The sequence below is a fragment of the Lissotriton vulgaris genome, chromosome 3_1 (genome assembly GCF_964263255.1).
Source record: "Lissotriton vulgaris chromosome 3_1, aLisVul1.2, whole genome shotgun sequence".
In the NCBI taxonomy this organism is placed as follows: Eukaryota; Metazoa; Chordata; class Amphibia; order Caudata; family Salamandridae; genus Lissotriton; species Lissotriton vulgaris.
In genome coordinates, this window is record NC_141689.1 from 2,052,762,338 (window position 1) to 2,052,783,771 (window position 21,434).

The window sequence follows — 21,434 nt, forward strand, 5'->3', positions numbered from 1 at the left end:
CAAGGTCTTGGGTGAGTTTAGTCTGGGCCTCCTCCGGACATTGTGGCAGCACGGCCGCGACCGTGTCCCACAGAGAGTGGGTATAACGGCCCAAGAGGCACGCTGTGTTAACTGACCGCAACCCCAAACTTAGTGAGGAGAAAATTTTCTTTCCATACTGTTCGTACCTCTTGGATTCCCGACGGGGGAGCCGTCGGGAATGCGGTCTGGGAGTTAGAGGCCTGGACGACCAGGTTCTCGGGGTGGGGTGGGTGGACAGGAAGCAAGGGTCGCCTGGAGCCGGGCGGTGGCGTCTGGCCACGTTCCTATCTACAGGTGGACCTGTAGCGGGCCTGGACCAGGTGCCCAGAGGAACGTCAGATAAGGCCTCATTAAACGGCAGCAGAGGCTCAGAGGACCTTGCCTGCGGTTTAAGGACCTCAGTGAGGAGGATAGTCCTCACGGCCGCGACGGGAGTTCAAGGAATAAGGCCATGGCTGCCCGCGTCAACACCACACTATAGGCAGCCCCCTCCTCCGTAGCCACGGTGGGGGGGGGGGGGGGGGGGGGGTTTGGGGGACAAAACCAGTGTCTGGCGAAGTGTCCAGACCACTGGCATCCCCAAGCTCTCCTGCCCAGTCCATGTAAGGCTGGCCCTCACGTGCCAGAGGGTCCTCAGACCCCTCCCAATCCTCCTCGCCACCCATCCCCTGATACTCAGGGTCAAAGGATGGGGCCGGGTCATAGAAGTAAAAATCTCCTAGCGGTGTCAAATACGGCGCCGGACCCGAATCGAGGGTAGGACCGGGGACGGCGTCGTCCTGGGACGGCGCCGGGGGCGACACCCTGGGGTTCGGCGCTGGCGAGGTCGTAAGGTCAACTGGCGACGACCCGGATCCGGCGGGCCCCTATGGTGCCGGGGACGAAGCACCCGGCCCGCTTGGGGACCCAGTCGGGCCGCGGAACCCGACGGAGGAGCGAGCGACGTCATGGCCATGAGGAAGTTCTCAATCTCCCCCGGCGTCGCGTTCTGCCCAAGGACCGGCGGGTATGGAGCAGGCCGCGACGCCCGCGGCTCTGGCGTGGGCGGTGTCGCCTGAACCCCCGGGCGTCGCGCGAGCGTCAGGGGGAGTCAGAAGAGCGATGGTGCCTCTTCAACTTCTTGTGCCTCTTACCTGAGGAATTGGAGCCTGAGGCATGATGTCGACTCCCAGAGCTATGACGACCCTGGCCCCGCGACCGGTCCCTCGACCTCCTTCCGGACCAAGACCTCGAACGGCGCGGGGCAGACTGCCGGAGCTCGAGGCGCTTGCGGGACCGCTCCTGCCTAGCCTTCGACGTCAAGGCCCGGCAGTCAGGGCACAACTTGGCGTTGCGGTCGGATCCGAGGCAATGAAGGCATGGCGCTTGGGGTCGGTAACCGACATCAGTCAGCTGCAGTCGACGCAGGGTTTGAACCGGGCATCCCTACTGGCACCGTCTGAGTCGGTCGACTCGAAAAGCAGAACAAAAAGATCCAAAAATTTTAGTAAAAAAATGACTAATGGGTACCACTTTCTCGGGACCTGCGCTTGCTGGCGCGGAAAAAAAAACTAACTACAGCACGCGAGTGCGGCGTCTAAGTACTCCGACGACGTCATCCCGACGCCGACGACTGACGCGGAGCCGCAGACGACACCTACCGACACGCAGGGGTACTGCTACGCAAAATTTTCCGGATCCAGTCAGAGGCCTGGGGATATTCTAAGGTAAGGAATCCAATACTAACCTGTTTCTTTCAGATTAAAGACTAAAGTCCATTTTGCACTCGCCAGAGAAAAACAGGAATTACATAAGAACATTTTAAATGACTTATTTTACATCTTCCTTCAACCTTCCAATCATTTCTCAAACAGTTAATCTGGCATCATATATCTTAATTAAATACCTTCTTTGTATGCCTGCTTATTGAATAGAGTCGGTTGATAAACAGCACTAGTAATAGCTGTGAACCAGATAGAAGAAAAAATGATCCACGCTATATTTTGCATACCTGTGTAATGTGGATTTCAATGCAATTGCTCCTTAACACGTGCTTTTAACAAATGCACTTTCCATACACTGATGCACCATCCTCTTGTTTTGTAGGTTAAACAGGTATAATCTCTATAATTTGTTCTAGTTAAGGAGTTCACAAACTTTAGGTCCAGGAGCAGTGAACATCAGAATCTCCTAGACTAATTTCAAATGAGGATTATGGATCCTACATTTTGAAGTGTAGTGATCACAATCATCTACTGTACGGGAACATCTACTGTAGGAGAGTAGGGTCTGCAATCCTATGGTCAACCCCGATTTTTGCTTCACTGGTTTACGACTTTCCCTAGCTGTGGGCCTGCTAATCAGACCCACAGCCTAGCTGTTCTCTCTCTAAATTGTCAAGCATGTACCTTAGGTGCTTTTACCAATTGGTACTGGGCCACCTTATCAGTCCCTGTACAGCATACCTTAGGTATCCAGGGCATAGGTGTACCCAGGGCCTACCAGGGGCTGCAGCATGTATTGTGCCACCCCTGGTTGGCCATTCAAATCTGACACAAATGGCTGCACGACAGCTGGGGCAAGGTGGTGTAATCACCCTTTGCTTTAGATATAGTATCTCTATATCTAACCCTAAAATGGACACATGTATTCCTATCAGTCACTCCTATGGCAGGCCTTATCAATCCTGAAGGCAGAGTGCTTGGAATTATGTGAGATGGTGCTCTGGCATGAGCTGAGCCCGTTTGCAGCTTGCGGAACCAAGTCCTAATAGCTGTTCCATGATAACGCTATACCATATACTCTTAAGTGCATTATGAACCTCGCGGTCAAATGCTAACTTTGGTATAGCATTATCAAAACATGTTGAGTAAGGTGTCATACGAATTGGAATACTACCCCCTCGCCAATTCTCACGACGGGGGTAGCATTCCACCCTTCTAGAGGGACACGACATGTATGTAACTGTGAACCCCGGTTAAAGTTAACTCGAGCCTCAGCATCACAAAATGGATGCTGCCACCAGACACAAGTCTGACCTCCTGCTGCTGGGAGTCCTTCCAGCGAGGGAGGCTCGGACAAAAGGTTTCCTGCCTTGGGAGGTGCTAGCACCACCCCAGACAGGATTTTGTGTATTAGGTAGGCGAGGGCTGAAAGGAATGAGACATGCCTGGGGCACACAAGGTGTCCCTGTGCATATGCCGGTCTAAACCAGTTCCTGGGGCACTCCAGCCCCAGAGCTGGCGCAAGACCGGACAAAGGAAAGGGGGTGTAACCACCCCCATTCCTGGTCCCACCCAGAGGAGGGACCTAGTCGTAGTGCAGCCCCCTTTAGCTGAATAAAGGTAGGAGCTGGTCCCATTCCAAATTAGATTATCCTGATCAACTTCACGAGAAGAAACTCTGGACCTCGACGTTCTGCTCCACAGAAGACAGAAGGAATCTCCCTTGTGGGCAAGGAGTGTCCACCCTGCATCTGCAGGCACCATCAGCGTACCGCGACTTCCCTTTGTCGTCTTCCTGCAAAGGATCCAGACTTCAGAGCCCGACGAGACCCGGATTCCCAGACCTCTCCGACCTCTACCTGCAACTCCAGCACAGCTGAGACCCATGGGTGCGACAAGACACGTGGGACCGGCCATCTTGAAAGAAGCAGCACTTCGCTCCAGCACGACTCCTGAGGTATCCTCATCCAAGTGCTCTGGGGACTGAGAAGCCCCGACCCCGAGCAGCTCCTGCACCGAAGACCAGCCCTCCAGCATCCACGAGATCTGCGTGGGGCCCTTCTGCTTGCCTGCTGCTCGACACGTTGTCTGGTCACTTGCCGGCTGGCTTGTGGCCTCCTAGACGACGAACACCGACAACTTTGCTGCTGGTCTGGTTGCTCCAGACTGGCCCTTGCTCCATTCCAAAAGAGGAGCACCCCGGACCCTCCTGGTCCACTTCAGACGCCGTTTCCACTCACCGCGTGGGTTGCCTTTGCCGAGGCCTGTTGAACCCGAATCCGAAGACGACACTGCCGACAGCGAGAGCCTGCGTGGGACAGCTCGTGCCTCCATCCTGGTCATCGAAGACGCTGCCTGGTCCAAGTGGCTGCTGAGACAAGCGTCCACCATCACCTGATCGTGACGACATCTGGTTCCACTCCTGGTTCCACTCCAGTCACTGGCTAGTGACTTTGAACATTGTCCCCTCTGCTTTCAGGTTCTTCTCTTCACCAATCCACCCTTGGATTGCACCGGACATCTACCTCCTGGTCGCCTGCAGCATCTTTCTTCAAGGCTCCATAGACTTCGACGCGGAAACCCGACACGACTTCGCACCTATGCACCCGCAGCCTGTGGGTGAGGTAACACGAGCATTTCGGTGCTCAAGGGTAGCTTGACTCTCCTAGTGTCCAGTTCCATTGTCATTTTAGTCCTATCTAGTCAGGAACGTCCGTACTCACCTTTTCTTTAAACTGTACTGTCCATAGACGTTTGTATGCATCTTGCGTGTGAGTTCACACTCTGCACACGCGCTCCGTGGGCCTCCTATTACTTACCTCAAGTTAGTATAGCGTGGTCCCAACTATCCTACAACCTCTGGACAGCTCCATTCCTTTAATTGACTTTCACATTCCACTTACTTAGTATATGGTATGTCGTGCCCCTAGGGCACCATTGTAAATCGTGCAACTCAAACGTATTTTTCCTAAGAGTTTGTCATGTGCTTAGCCCTCTGACCTCATAAAGAGTTCAGAGGTGTATGTTAGTTAATAAATAACTGTTTAGTAGTAACTTGTGCATCTGAAAGAGACACGTTGGTGATAGATTCCTTACCTTAGAATAGATACCCCAGCAATACCATCCCCGTGGTGGTGGGTCTGCGAACCAATATTCACACCAGAAAGTCCTTGAGAACGGAACGGCCGAAGTAGCCATCTCTCCGGACTTGACTGTCCAGGCAGTAGTGCCTCGCAAACGTGTGCAACGAAGCCCAGGTAGCAGCCTGGCAAATGTCCTGCAGGGGCACACCTCGGCCCAAGGCAGTTGTAGTGGCCGTGGCTCGAGTGGAATGAGCCCGCAGCCCAACAGGTGGTTCCTTCTTTGCCAAGGAGTAACACGCCTGGATGCACATGATAATCCATCTAGAAATGGTCCTCTTGTGCACCGCTTTCCCTTTCTTAGCGCCCGCGTACCCAACAAAGAGTTGATCATCCACCCGGAACTGGCGTGTGCGATCCAGATAGAATGAGAGCGCACGTTTTGGGTCCAGACGGTGGAGCCTCTCCTCCTCTCTCGAGGGGTGCGGAGGCGGAAAGAAGGTGGGCAATGTGATGGACTGCCCCATGTGGAAGGCCGTGACCACCTTAGGCAAGAAGGAGGGCCTAGTCCTCAAAACAACCTTGTCCGGATGGACTGAAAGGAAAGGAGGCTTACAAGAGAGAGCCTGGAGCTCACTCACTCTCCTGGCAGAGGTGATGGCTACCAGGAAGGCAGTCTTTAAAGAAAGAAGGCGAAGTGGACAGTTGTGAAGAGGCTCAAAGGGAGCGCACATCAGAAATGTCAGAACCAGGTTCAAGTCTCACTGAGGCATCACGAAGGGAACAGGAGGAAAAGTATGAGTGATGCCCTTCAGGAATCGATTTACGATAGGGGACTTGAACAAAGAGGGTTGGTCAGGCAGCCTCAGAAAGGCTGAAAGAGCCGAAAGATAGCCCTTGACAGTGCCCAGAGCAGAGCCCTGCTGGGCGAGAGAAAGAAGGAAGAGAAGAATCTCAGAGAGAGGGGCATTGAGAGGATCCACAGCCTTTGCTGTGCACCATGCCACAAATCTGTTCCACCTGCAGGCGTATACCGTTTTTGTGGAGGGACGCCTGGCTGCCAGAATGATGTTGCAAACTTCAGGAGGCAAGTCAAATGGCCTCAACTGCCGCCGCTCAATCTCCATGCATGGAGGTGGAGACTGGACAGGTTCGGGTGGAGGACCGTCCCCTGCTGCTGCGACAGAAGGTCCTCCTGAAGAGGCAGACGAACCGGGGGATCGACTGACATACTGAGTAGCTCGGGATACCAGTACCTTCTTGCCCAGTCCGGAGCCACAAGGATGACTTGTGCCCGGTCGCGCTTGATCTTCTTCAGCACTCTGGGCAGAAGAGGTATAGGCGGAAAGGCGTACAACAGACCGCAGCTCCACTCGCGACGAAAAGCGTCTCCGAGCGAGTGCCGCCTTGGAAATTCCAACGCGCAGAACTGATGACATTGCGAGTTCTCTTCGGTGGCGAATAGATCTAACCAAGGCTCTCCCCAACGCAGAAAGAGGCCTTGCGCCACGTCCGAGTGCAGACGCCATTCGTGATCCATCGAGCACCGACGGCTGAGTTCGTCCGCCCTGGCGTTCAGAGAACCTGCCAGGTGTTGAACCACCAGAGTCACGCCCTGATGTTCCAGCCATTGCCAGAGGCGCAGAGCCTCCTGGCACAGGGTCCACGACCCCACACCGCCCTGTTTGTTGCAGTACCACATGGCGGTGGTGTTGTCCGTGAACACCTGCACTGCACTCCCTCGGACAGACGGGAGGAATGCTTTCAGTGCCAGACGAATCGCCCGCAGCTCCAACAGATTGATATGGAGCCTGGACTCCGCCGGAGACCAGAGTCCTCTGATCTCCGCCTCTCCCAAGTGGCCACCCCAGCCCTGGAGGGACGCGTCCGTCACAACTACGTGCTCCGGTTGGGGAAGGGAGAGGGATCTGCCGTTGACCCAATCGCGGTCCGTGAGCCACCACTGCAGCTGTCTCGCAGTGCCCTCCGAGATCAGGACGTGGTCGGAAAGGTTGCCCCGGTGCTGGGCCCACTGAAACTTCAGGTCCCACTGCAGAGCCCGCATCCGCCACCGTGCGTGATGCACCAGAAGGATGCAGGAGGCCATCAGTCCCAGAAGCCTCAGCGTCAACCTGACCGAAACCCGGGATAACGGCCCGAAGACCGGGATCAGGGCCTGTATATCCCGGACTCGCTGTTCGGGCGGGTAAACCCGAAACTGCGCCGAGTCGAGAACCGCTCCGATGAAAAGGAGCTTCTGAGAGGGGCACAGGTGTGACTTCGGCACATTGATGGAAAATCCCAGCCTGTGCAGGAGATCCGCCGTAGTCTGGAGGTGGTTGACGACTGCCTGGGGCGAGCCCGCCTTCAACAACCAGTCGTCTAGGTAGGGGAAGACTGAAACCCCTAACCTGCGCAGGTGAGCTGCGACCACCGCCATCACCTCCGTGAACACCCGTGGGGCGCTGGTAAGGCCGAAGGGGAGCACGGTAAACTGAAAGTGCTCGAGGCCTACCGTGAACCGCAGGTAACGCCGGTGGGCCGGCAGGACGGGGATGTGGAAATACGCATCCTGCAAGTCCAACGCTACCATCCAGTCTCCTGGGTCTAGGGCAGCCAAGACCTGAGCCAGTGTCAGCATTTTGAACTTCTCCTTCCGGAGGAAGCCGTTGACGTTCCTCAGGTCCAAGATAGGGCGTAGGCCCCCTTTGCCCTTCTTGGGTACCAGAAAGTAGTGGGAGTAGCAACCACGTCCTACTTCTGGCCCAGGAACGCGCTCGATGGCCCCCTTGGCCAAGAGGGCCGAAACTTCCTCCCGCAGGAGCCGCAAGTGATCCCCCGACACGCGGTGGTGTTGCGGTGGCATGGCTTGAGGGGTCGTCTCGAAGGGGAGGGAGTAGCCCCTTCGGACGATCTGCAGCACCCACCTGTCCGAAGTGACTGTGCGCCAGTGAGAGTGGTGATGGCGAACCCTGCCTCCCACTGGCGTCACATGGGCCGAAAAGCACGGACTAGGAGGGTTTAGAGGCGGATGCTGCGGGGGCAGGTGTGGACTGGCTCCGCTTGCCTCCCCTACCGCCTCCACGGCGGTTTCCACGGCCGCCGCCGCGCTGGACGACAGTTTGCGGCGAGTGGCTGGCGGCACGTGTGGGGACGCCCCTTCCGTGGCCACGAAAGGAGCGAAAAGCAGCCACTTGCTGGCGCGGGGCCGAGAGGCCCAAGGACTTGGCCGTAGCCCTGGAGTCCTTAAAGCGCTCGAGCGCGTGGTCTGCCTTGTCGCCAAAGAGGCTACGGCCATCGAACGGCATGTCCATGAGGGTATTCTGGACATCAGCCGAGAAGTTGGCGGACCTAAGCCAGGCGTGGCGTCGAATCGCCACCGTCGTAGCCATCGCTCTGCCCAGCGAGTCAGTGGTGTCCAGTCCGCACCTGATCGAATATTTCGCTGCGTCCCGACCCTCCACAAGGGCTTGGCCGAGTTTGGCCCGTACCTCCAACGGGCACTCTGGCAGCAATTCCGCCACCGTTTCCCATATAGAATGGGTGTAACGGCCCAAGAGGCATGCGGTGTTGGAAGACCGCAGTCCACAGCTAAGGGACGAGAAGACCTTTTTGCCAAAGGCCTCGTACCTCTTGGATTCCCGATCAGGGGGTGCTGACGGGAAGGCGGTCTGGGAGTTAGAGGCCTGGATGACCAGACTCTCGGGGGTGGGGTGGGTGGACAGGAAACATGGGTCGCCCGGAGCCGGGCGGTGGCGTCTGGCCACGTTCCTATCTACAGGCGAACCTGTAGCGGGCCTGGACCAAGTGCCCAACAGAACGTCCGACAAGGCCTCATTAAACAGCAGCATTGGCTCCATGGAGCATGACTGCGGCTTAAGGACCTCAGTGAGGAGATTAGTCCTCACGGCCGCGACGGGGAGCTCAAGGCCCAAGGCCTTAGCAGCCCTCATCAACACCACACTATATGTAGCGCCCTCCTCCGAAGCCACGGAAGGAGGAGAGACGAATCCAGTGTCTGGAGAGGTGTCCAGGCCACTGGCCTCCCCAAGGTCTCCTGTCCAGTCCATGCTAGACTGACATTCCCTTGTCAGAGGGTCCTCAGACCCCTCCCAATCCTCCTCATCCCCCATCTCCTGAGACTCAGGGTCGGAAGTGAATGAGGATGGGTCATAGGGATGGAAATCCCCGACCGGCGTCGAGATCGGCGCCGACTGGCCCCGTCCCGACGCCGGAACCCATAGAGAGGAGGAATTGGGGACGGCGTCGGCCGGGACCGACGCCGGCGGGGACACCACACGGACCGACCCCGGGGGGGTCGTAAGGTCCACCGGGGACGCTCCATCGCCCGACGAGGGCCGAACGGCGCCCTGCGGCATCGGACCCGAAGGCACCGACGACGCCGGGACCGCCGAACCCTGCGGCGCCGAGCCCGAGGGCAGCGGCGGCGTCGGGATCGCAGAGCCCTGCGGCGCCGGCGTCGAAGACGTCGGCGGCGTCGAGGCCGAAGCACCCGACGGCGTCGGGGTTGAACCCGACCCACTAGGGCCCCCAGACGGGTTCACTGGGCCCGAAGGCGCCGCGGAACCTGTCGGGGAAGAAAGGGACCTCATGGCCATGAGGAAGCGCTCTATCTCCCCCGGCGTCGCGTTCAGCCCAGGGACGGGGGGGTATGGAGCCGAACGCGGCGCCCGCGACTCCTGAGGAGCCGCGTGGGCGGTGTCACCCGAACCCCCGGCCGCATCGCGCGAGCGTCGGGGGGAGTCGGAAGAGCGATGACGTCTCTTCGACTTCTTATGCTTCTTACCTGACGACTTGGACCCGGAGGAGTGGCGCCGACTCCCGGAGCTGTGACGGCTCCGCCCCCGCGACCTGTCCCTCGACCTCCCGTGGGACCGGGACCGGGACCTCACTCGGCGCGGGGCCGACTGGCGGATCTCGAGTCGCCTGCGGGACCGCTCCCGCCTGGCCTTCCTCGAGAGGGCCCGACAGTCGGAGCAGGCCTCGTCGTCATGGTCGACGCCCAAACACGTCAGGCACAGTCGGTGCGGATCCGTAACCGACATGAGTCGCTCGCAACCGCCGCAGTGCTTGAAGCCGGGCATCCCTAACGGCACCGTCGGAGTCGTGAAGACTTCGAAAGAGATCAAAAAGATCCAAAAAGTTAGTCAAAAAATGACCAGGGAACTGCTTTTTCCAGATCTGCGCTGGCTGGCGCGGAAAAAAGAAGAACTGACGTCAGCACGCGGAGGCGGCGTCTATATACTCCGACGACGTCATCACGGCGCCCACGACGCCGACGACGGACGCGGAGCCGCAGACGACGCCTACCGACGCGCAAGGGTACTGCTACGCAAAATTTTCCGGATCCAGTCTGACGCCTGGGGATATTCTAAGGTAAGGAATCTATCACTAACGTGTCTCTTTCAGATAACCTGTGTGGTGTCCTTTTCATTTGGTATTCAAAGGTTATTTGTGGTAAAACAGCTGGCTTCACATGCCATAAAGAGTTTAGCCTAAAGACTGCTTTTGTCCACGCTACTAGGATAGCTGGTCTATAAGGTTGACTTACAACCAATCACCATAAGGGTTGTTTGGACTGATACAAGGTGAGCACTAGAACTAGTGAGCATCATATATCATGCCAACTTCTCGCATCTACTGTTTGGGAGCATCATCCAGCTCCAAATATGCATTTTTGTGCATCTTTTTGGAGAGCTTTTTTTCCATCTGGTGATTGCCAACTTTATACATTGTGCATATCCAGAGGGTCTAGTTTCTCTACTATATTGTTATATAACACTGCTGCATTATTGCTTTGCTAATTTTGGGGTTCACTAAGATTTGACTTCTATAAACAGCTAATTCATTATGTATATTATTGAGGTATTAATGTATTGTGTGACCACAGCTCTGGCTGGACATTTTTATTTTCACTATAGCTGTGATAATTTGGTTATTACTGTATCTAGATTAGAACTATACCAACTTCTTTGAGCTGGGTCTTGATTGCTTATCCATACCTACCCAGCGTCACGGAGGTTTAAGAGGCCGTCTTAGACGAATCACCTAGAGTACTGGTTACTTGGAACCCCTAGCACTCTCCACATTTTGAGTAATTGGTGACAAGTGCAGCACAGGACACCAAAGATAAAGCTAGATAATCAGCATTTACATTAATAAGTAAATGGAATGTAAAACTTATTCCCAAGCGTGTATGCTTTTCAATTATAAGGCAAGAAAATGTCCTTATAAGAAGAACAAACTATCACATGGCCCATAAGCCGGGTCTGGTGGCTCAGTGGACTAATGCCTCCGCTGCAGGAGCCAGTGTTCAACCTCATGGTCATAGGTTCAAATCCCAGCGAGTCCACTCAACCTTTCAACCATTTGAGGTCGATAAAATGAGTAGCATTGAGTTGGGTAACAAGAAACATCTGTTATTCAGCGCCAAGATACCTCTGGGGATACCTGCACTTTACAAATACACATGTTATGTTATTGTCTTCTTCACTAAGTTAGCATGAGCACGCTGCAGATTATCCGCTGTTTTGCGTATGTTACTGCACAAGTTTATTTTGCAAATGTCTCTTTTGCCGTTTTCACATGAGAACCTATCGCTGTGTTCACACTCTGGAGGTTCCTGGTATTTAGTCTGAACATTGTGAACAGAGCCAATCAACAATGCCCCTTGTTATTCTGTTCTGGTCAGACCCTAACACCCAGACAAAACATACCGATGCAGCTGTGGTTTGGGATACTTTGGTCTTATTGGAATACATGAATAGGTAGCACACACTTGGATAATTACCTTTCCAGGGAGAAGAGTGAGACAGCACCTATGATGCAGATCTACCATCTAGAGACTGAGGTATGGGGTCTGCAGATAACACCCAGAGATCTTCTAATATATAATCCTTCTTGTTCTATGGAAGGGGAGGGAGGTTAGGCTATCCTGTCTTTTCATTATGACAGCTCCTTTCATGATTTATGGACTAACTGCTATGCTGACCGTATTTGTATTATGCATTTTTCTGCTTGTTGTGGCACGTATACTTCATATTAGAGCACGGTTAAAAATAATATTTTAAACCTATTTGTGTCTCTGTCAGATCTTATTGTGGACAAATACAAGGGTGCGAGCCAAAGGGTGTATCCTGCAACCGCAATTCCTGAGAGTCTCGGGAGTGTTGTGTTCTGGGGTGTCTAATCATTTGTTTCTTTGTGAGTGGCTAGGTGAGCAAATGAGACACTATAGCTATTTGGTCCTGGTATTATGGGTACTAATGTGGTAGGATGGCCCAGTCCCTATGCACTAAGGTCCCATAATCCTAAGCATAGTTCTGTGTTTGTACAGAATCCCTGCAACTGAACAGCAATATAGGAGGGGAGGCAAGCATGTCTGGATCCCCCCAGAATGATCCAACATATCTGATGTCCCCCATGTGTACAAGCCCTTAAAACAGGCTTAGATCCAAACAGAAAAAAAATCCCTATCGGGTGAAGGACATTAAAAAATTAAAAAATAACCAACATTAGTCAAATACCTTCTCTGCATCTAGATGTAGCAACCATGGCTGAAGAAAACATTGCTCAAGAATGCAAATGCTACTTACCAGTATGCATCTGTTCTTGGCATGTAGGGCTGCTGACATTCATATCTGTGCATAGATCGCCGCCTAGTGTTGGGTCCGGATGATTGCACATTGTTGTCCTGGAAGAGTCTTCGAAGTATCACGAGATAGGTGGCTCCTCCCCTGGACTACAGTGCGCATGGGCATCGCCTCCATCCCCAGATTGTTTTTAGCCATTGGCAGAGATGGAGTGAAGTATGTGAGTGATGACCATGCTATGAGCATATATGTATATATGAATGAATACTGCAGCTGCTACAGGCGCCGGGGAGGAGGGTGGGCGATATGAATGTCAGCAGCCCTACATGCCAAGAACAGATGCATACTGGTAAGTAGCATTTGCAGTTCGAGGCATGTGGGCTGCTGAATTCATATCTGTGCATAGAATACATAGCAGTCCCTCCATTAGCGGCGGCTGCCCGTGCCAGCTGCAGCAGTCTGAAAAAGTGTCTTGAGAACAGCCTGACCAACAGCTGCCTGCTGTTTGGAGTGCACGTCTACACAGTAGTGTTTAGTGAAAGTATGTGTGGTAGACCATGTGGCTGCTCTACAGATATCTTCTAAGGGAATGTTACCTAGGAAAGCCATAGAGGCCCCCAACTTCCTGGTGGAGTGGGCCCTCGGTGGGATAGTGAGAGTGCGCTTAGCTTTAGCGTAACAGATTTGAATGCATTTCACGATCCACCTAGCAATCCCAGCTTTGGAGATAGCGTTTCCCTTGTGGTGTGTGGCAAAAGCAACGAAAAGCTGCTTAGTTTTGCGAAAATCTTTTGTCCTGTCTACATAGTACATCAAGGCTCTCTTAACGTCAAGGGTATGAAGCATCCGCTCTGCCAGCGTTTCTGGGTTTTGGAAAAACACCGGCAACTCAATTGTTTCGTTTATATGGAATTGAGATACAACCTTGGGTAAGAATTTAGGGTTAGTGCGGAGCACAACCCTGTTAGCATGCACCTGGAAGAAAGGTTCTTGGATGGTGAGCGCCTGCAGCTCGCTAACCCTCCGTAGCGATGTAATTGCTACTAAGAACGCAACCTTCCAAGTTAGAAACTGAAGCTCACAAGAGTGCAGTGGCTCGAAGGGAGGACCCATCAGTCTTGTAAGAACCACATTGAGGTTCCATTCTGGAGCTGGTGGTGTCCTTGGTGGGATGACTCTCTTGAGTCCTTCCAAAAAAGCCTTGATAGCAGGGACCTTAAAGAGTGACAGGTGTTGCCTATTCTGGAGGTATGCTGCCATAGCAGACAGGTGAATGCGGATGGAAGAGTACGCCAAATTGCATTGATACAGGTGGAAGAGGTAACAAATGATGTTTTGAATGGAAGCATCTAGCGGGTCAATATTGTGGTTAACACAGTAGATGACAAACCTCTTCCATTTAGCCGCATAACAAGCTCTAGTAGTGGGCTTCCTTGCCTCCCGAATGATGTTCATGCAATCGGGAGGAAGATTGAGGTAGCCAAACTCTAGGACTTCAGGAGCCAGATCGCCAGGTTGAGCTGTTGCGGGTCTGGGTGCTGAATGTCGCCATGGCTCTGCGTCAGAAGGCTGGGAGTGAGATGAAGCCTTTGATGCGGTACCACGGAGAGTTCCAGAAACGTGGTGTACCATGGTTGGCGAGCCCACGTTGGAGCAACCAGGATGAGAGTCATCGAGTGCTGCCTGAGCTTGCGTGCCACCAGCGGTATCAGAGGTGCTGGGGGAAAAGCGTACGCAAATCTGCCTGACCAGTTCATCCACATCGCATTGCCCTGTGATTGCGGGTGTGGGAATCTGGCGGCGAAGCTTTGGCATTTTGCGTTCTCCTTTGTGGCGAACAGGTCTATCTCTGGATGACCCCACTTTTGGAAGTACGGTTGGAGTACTGATGGATGTATCTCCCACTCGTGCATTTGATGGCTGTGCCTGCTGAGCAGATCCACCATCTGATTGTCTTTGCCCGGGAGATGCTCTGCCATGAGGAAGATGTTCCTCTGAATGGCCCACTTCCACATGCTCTGAGCCAGATGAGACAGCTGTGGAGAGTGTGTGCCTCCCTGCTTTTGAATGTAGTACATGGCCGTCATGTTGTCCGTCCGGATCAACACGACTTTGTTGCACAGATGTACTTTGAACGCCTTTAAGGCCATGAAGATTGCCATCAGTTCCAACACATTGATGTGCATCTTCCTTTGCTGTAGTGTCCATAGTCCCTGCACTGTGTAATGGAGTACATGCGCTCCCCAGCCTTGGAGAGAGGCGTCCGTTGTCAGGATAATCTGTGGCACAGGCTCTTGGAATGGTCGGCCCTTGCAAAGGTTTTGTGGATTCCACCAATGCAGAGAGTTGTATGCCCGACCGCTCACCAACACTAGGTCTGTCAGTTGCCCATGAGCCTGAGTCCACTGACGTGCTAGGCACTCCTGAAGCGGACGCATATGTAGTCTCGCGTGCGGGACAATGGAGATGCAGGAGGCCATCATGCCTATCAACTGCATGAACACCTTCGCTGGAAGCGAGTGCTTAGGTCTGAATCGTTGGATCAGCGTCTGGATACTGGCGATTCTCACTGAATTTGGCTGCGCAGTGGCTGCCAGAGTGTTGATTGTCGCGCCCAGATACTGTCGCACGTGGGCGGGCTGGAGATGGGACTTTGGGTAGTTCAGAGAGAATCCCAGATCGTGCAGGAGATGAATGGTGCGGGACACGTGGTCGACGCACTGTTGTTCTGTTCTTGCCTGAATGAGCCAGTCGTCCAGGTAAGGGTAGACGTGGACGTTCTGGCGACGGAGATGCGCCGCCACAGTCCCTAGGCACTTTGTAAATACCCTTGGCGCCGTGGTGACCCCGAACGGCAGAACCCTGAACTGGTAATGCTGGTCTTGAATCGTGAACCTGAGATACTTCCTGTGGGAAGGATGCAGGGGGATATGAAAATATGCATCTTTCAGATCCAGTTTAGCCAGGAAGTCCCCCTGCTGAAGCAGAGGGAGTACTTGCTGCAACGTGAGCATATGGAAGTGCTCCGAGAGAATGTACCAGTTGAGGGGCCTGAGGTCCAGGATGGGCCTGAGGGATCCGTCCTTTTTGGGGATCAGAAAATACAGGGAGTAAACCCCTGTTCCCCTTTCCTGCAATGGAACGAGCTCTATTGCCCCTTTTTGCAGCATGACTAGAACTTCCTGCTGCAACAAGTGCAAGTGCTCGCCGGACATAGGACGGCTCCTTGGGGGGTATGTTTGGTGGAATGGAGGTAAGTTCCAGACAGTAACCGTACTGGATAAGAGACTTGACCCACCTGTCCGTGGTGATGGATTTCCACGCGGGCAGGAACTGCTGGAGTCTCCCCCCGACCGGTGTTGTATGGTCGGGGGGCAGTGACAAGACGTCACTGCTTGTTGGCGGTGGTGGACCTGGAGCTGTTGTTTCCACGTCCCCTGCCCTTGACGTTATTGCCTCTGTAGCCACCTCTACCCTTGTTGGTGTATGAGGGTTGGGTGTTACTTTTGTAATACTGTGTGGACTGCGATGCCTGACCCCTTGAGGTGCCTCTGGAATTGGAGCGGCGAAAGGAACCACTCCGAAACTGCTGAGACTGGAGGGCCCCCATAGACTTGGCAGTGTCCGTATCTTTTTTCATTTTTTCCAGCATCGCATCCACCTCTGGGCCGAACAGGTGGTCAGGATTAACTGTTTGGTTTAGTATTGTTGTTTGATTATCGGGCTTGAACCCTGATATTCGAAGCCAAGCATGCCGTCTAAGCAACAGACTAGTGTTGATTGCCCTGGAGGCTGTATCAGCCACGTCCAGCGCACATTTTATGGATGCGTTCGTGATGAGCTTTCCTTCCTGAATTAACATTTCTCCTGCCTCCTTGTACTGGTCAGGCAAGTGTTGCAGTAGTGATTTTAAGGTGTCATAATGAGCCCTATCGTAGCGTGCGAGTAGGGCCTGTGTGTTGGAGATTCTCCAAATATTAGCTGCCTGTGCAGCAATCCGTTTCCCTGAGGCCTCAAATATTTTGGACTCTTTGTCTGGGGGAGGAGCGTCACCAGTGGTCTGCGAGTTCGCCCTCTTCCGAGCGTTGGATACAACCAACGAGTCCAGTGGCAAGTGTCCCTTGATGTATGTTGGATCCGAGGGCGCTGCCATATATTTCTTGTCAATGCGAGGGTTAATGACACGCGCCCGGGTGGGCTCCTTGAAGACCTCCGTTGCGTGTTTTAGCACCCCCTTAAGCATTGGCAGTGTCTTGACTGACTTTTTGGCCACTGAGAAAGTGTCAAATAAAAAGTCTACATCCACAGGGTCTGAGTGCAGCGCGACATCGTGGTTAGCGCAGCTCTCTCAATTAGAGCGTTGAAGGCCGCCGAGTCCTCCGTCGGCGACGTCTTGGCCGCAAAAAGCCGCGTGTCCTGGCCCGACTGCGGGTCCTCTGGGTCGCCTCCGGCCGACCAAGGTTCGTGCTCCTCCTCCGGATCCGAGTACGCCGGATAGGTGTACTCGACGTCCCCATCGTCAGCGGTGGAACGCGTCGGCGAGTGTCCTAGGGCTTGTGGAGACATAGGTTCTATCGGGGCCGAAGTCCCCGCAGAGTCCCTCTTATTCTTGAGAGGGATCCGAAAATGTTCCAACACCGGCTCCGTGGTGATTTTTCTCTTGAGGAGAGACAGTTTCCCAGTATTGGCGTCGATGATGACCTCTCGACGCTCCTCTTCAGCAAGTGGCTGGAGCCGAAGCTTCGACACCACTAAGGCTGCTTTTGGTGTCAAAACCTCCTTCGAGGGCCCGCCATGTTTCGGCGCGAAAGCCTTCGGCGTCGACTTTGGCGGCAGGGTAAAGCGGATAGGCGTATGCGCCTTCGCAGGCTTAGGCGTGTGCTTAGGCGCAACGGTGTCCGAATCGGGAACCACATCGTCCTTCCGTATCCGCTGCAGGGATTCCGCTACCTTCTTCGTTAAGGCTGGAGAGGGCTTGACCGGCTCGAGCGATCTCCCCGAGTCGGGAGTCGGTTCGATGACAGGCACCTTCTTCGGGGCCGACCCCTCACGCACCTTGTCCCTAAGGACCGGCGCCGGCTGAGCCCGGGTCGCGTCGTCGCCCTGACGCTTCTTCGGAGCCGTCTTCGGGTCCTCGACCCCGACCATCTTCGGCGCCGACGCAGCCGCGTCGGTCGACTTCGCCGTCGACCCCGAGGGCTTCGGGTCGGCCATTTTGGCGTGGCTCTTCAAGTCGGCCATCTTGAATTGCTTGGAAGTTGACGCCTCCAGAGCCTTCTGCACCAGCGCAACTTTCACTTTCGAGACCGAGGGAGTGTGACCCGATGGCTTCACTTTCGTTTTCTTGAACGGGAGTGGCGCCTCAGAAATGTCCGCGACCGGGCCCGGAGGCGGGGCTGTCGGACTTATAATGAGGTCTTGGGTAAGGCCCGAAGGCGATCCCTCGACCTGGGCCGCATGAAGGGGATTGACCCCTGAGTCTTGTTGGGGATGCTCCTCCTCCGAGCTATCCCCCACGGTGGCAATAGCCCGATCGTCGTCCCCTACCTCGTCGCCGGCTTCGTAAAAGTCCTCATCACCCGCGTCGTAGGCATCCCCCTCGGACGCGGGACTAGAGTCCGAAACTTGTACAGCGTCGTCGTCTCCAACAGATTCTTCGAATATGTTGTCTGGTGGGGGCGCCTGGGTAGCCGATAACTTGGCCTGAAGTCTAGCGGCTCGCCGAATCTTGAGAGTGGTCTTGCACCGGAATTTCGAACACGCCATACAGCTGTCTTCGTCATGGTCCGGTGACAAACATTTGTTGCACACAGGGTGCACGTCGAGGTGTGGATATTTGGAGTTACACACTGGACACCTCTTGAACGGAGTCCGCTCCATAGCTGTAGCGTAGAGTAGGCCCGTCCGCGCCGAGAGCACGCGGAAGGGTAGCAAGAGTTCGGAGCTGAGAGTCAGACAAGAAACCCGAACGAGACTATACCGACGCTCAGCCTAAAGACCTTTTGGTCTCGAGTAGAAAAGTTGAACAACTATCGATTCCGACAGAGGGAACCGAAACACATCCGAACCCAATGGCGGAAAAAAACAATCTGGGGATGGAGGCGATGCCCATGCGCACTGTAGTCCAGGGGAGGAGCCACCTATCTCGTGATACTTCGAAGACTCTTCCAGGACAACAATGTGCAATCATCCGGACCCAACACTAGGCGGCGATCTATGCACAGATATGAATTCAGCAGCCCACATGCCTCGAACTTGAAGGTACTGAACATCACAAGAAAGCAGCCAACTAGATTCAGAAATTCAATTTTGAACATGAGCAGTGATATCATATTTAGTATGGCAAATAGTTGATTGATAATGCCTATTACACAACAGACTGGAAGAACGTACAAGTTTAATTAGATTTACCAGGGTTCAATATTGGAATAATGAAGGCTTTCTGTGGAAAGAATAGGTCTGCTCCTTTGAGGACAGCAGCATGTATATACCTTCTTGGAATTGCCGACCATGCATTTGTTGACAATTTGTGACATCATGGCGTAGGCTCTTGGAGTAAGAGAAGGGGTTAATCCCATCCTCCACATACATGAACCTAATGGGCTCATTTACTATTTGTCTCAAGTTGATATCAATCGTAGCCACAGAAACGGCATTATAGTTCAAGCCAAAGTATTAAAGAACTATTTTATTAGTTCAAAGAATTTGTGACTCCCACTTGGTGCTTGGTATTTCTCTGGGAACGGTTCCAGCATTCACAACGGAGGAAAGCCATTTTTGTGACTCACTTTCTCCACATCACTTGGCACCTAACTTTACGTTCCAAGAATTTGACATTCTTATTTAAAGCTGTTCTAAACTCATCAAGCATTAGACAGGCATGTATATAATTCCTCAAGGTTAACTAGCATTTGGAGTCTGCTCAGGAGATAGCTATCAATGTAGAGCACCCATGCATTACAGGATAACTAGACTTTTCGACCTGGCACCATTGGTGTGGGTCCCCCTTCCACTTTTTGCGGTTGCCGCTTATGTTTTTGCTGGTTTTAGATGCTTTTGTGATCTGTGCAACTGCTGTTCAGTGCCACAGTGCAAGTGCTCCCCATGGTAAATTGATATATGGATTAGTGACTCCATGATTGGCTTACTCGTCCGACTCTAGTACAGTGCACTGCGTTTGCCCAGGGCTTGTAAATTCAAAGCTACTGGTGGGCTTGCAGCACTGCTTGTGCCACCCACCGAAATAGCTTGTAAAGTGAGTCTCAGGTCTGCCATTGCAGAGCCTGTGTGCAGTCTGGTACTGCCATGTTGACTGGTCAAGTACACCCATTTGCCAGTCCCCAAACCTTCCCTTTTAGACATATTAGTCACCTCTATGGTTGGCCCAAGGGCAGGGTGCATTGTAGGTAAAAGGTCGGACATTCCCTGACATGTGTGCCATGTCCTAATAGTGAATTACAGCCATTTTCGTTTTTCACTATTGCAAGGCTACTTGTTCCCCGTAGGCCAGAATGGGCAGTTCGCTTATTACATTTTATAATCCTAACTGACTCCGGGAACTAGGTAGAAATTCGAGTTTAGTATGCCTGAACTCAGAATGATAAAATACATCTTTTAGTGAAGTTGGTTTTAACATTCGGTGTTTAAAAATACCACTTTTAGAAAGTAGGCATTTTCTTGCCGAACTATCCAAGCCTGCCTCAGCTAGGTTGTGTATTCCTTGTCTGGATATTGAGCGACAGGGGCTGGGGGATTCCAGGAGACAGGGTGAGTCAGCACAGTGCTGAACAGAGAGATCTGCATGCAGATGGGAGGAAAGAGTTGCACCTGGGACCTGAATAGGGCTGTGCCTTCACTCCACAATGCTGGCTCCACCTCCTGTGGTGTGCCTGATGTCAATGGCCTACACTCTGAAAGGAAGATAAGGAGTCCTGTAAACAAAGTGCTCCAGGACTGACCAGAACTGGTTTGGGTAAGGTTCAGACAGTCTCTGTCTTCAGAGACAAAGGATTTTGGTGTATAAATATTGAAACCCAGATCCAAGGATCACTTCTGGGAATCAAAACGAACCTTTGCTGAGGAGAAGAACCAGGAAGCTGGAGGAGAAGACTATCCCATGCTGTGTGTTTGGGGGTTGGCCTGCAGTGGTTGCTTCATTGCCAAATAAAGGAGAAAAGGAATGAGTATACTATCAACTTGAAGAAGAATGTCCAAGGGCTTGAACAAAAGCTTGCCTCCTGCCTGAAGTCTCAGGGATACAAGATTTCACCAACCAGCTCCCCCCTGAGTTCCCTTGCTGGGAATTGAAGTGCCTGCTGTTGTGCTGGGCCTTCTCAGAGACTGCATGCCGCTAGGAGCTGGAAGCGCGACGCAACAACGACAAGCGTATCGCCGCCGCTGTCATCGTATCGCAGATGCAGCGAGCCGGCGCTGCCATCATTTCATCGCCGAAGCGCAGCGCATCGCAGGAGAAGCAGGACGCTGCCACAGAGGTCATCGTCGCATCAATGAAGAAGCGCGTCGCAGGGCCTGTCGCGGCTCCAAAGATCATCGAGTCGCCCCACAGCTGTCGGGCATGCACGCATCACACCAACGTTGTCACATTGCAACCAAGACACCATTTTGTCGCATCGCACCAGAGAAGAGTATGGCATTGCGGTGCCATCTTGTCGCATCGCACTGGATAGCAGTAAGAAACTGACACATCAACTCCCCTGCACAGCAGTTAACAAACCGAAGCATCCACTTCCCTGCGCCCTTTTGTTTTCCTTAGGCATTTAAGGTACACTGAGACTAAAGTGTCGCATTTACAACTTGAGAGAACTGAGCTTTTTTTTAACCTTTTAAAGTATATTTTTGAGTACAGTATTGTGGTTTCTTGTTGTTTTATCTTGTGTTAAGTCTATATAAAAAAAACTTATTTTTATACTACAACCTGTGCGCGGTGTCCATCTGTAGTGCTGTCACTGTATTACTGTATGTGTTCACAAATGCTTTACACACTGCCTCTGAGATAA

The 21,434-nt window shown here is 53.2% G+C and overlaps 1 protein-coding gene across 8 annotated transcripts in view; it reads right to left on the reverse strand.

Annotated features, from left to right (window-relative positions):
- Positions 1–21,434, reverse strand: part of PCM1 (pericentriolar material 1) — a 1,333,387-nt gene that overhangs the window by 872,315 nt on the left and 439,638 nt on the right. The window lies entirely within an intron of this gene.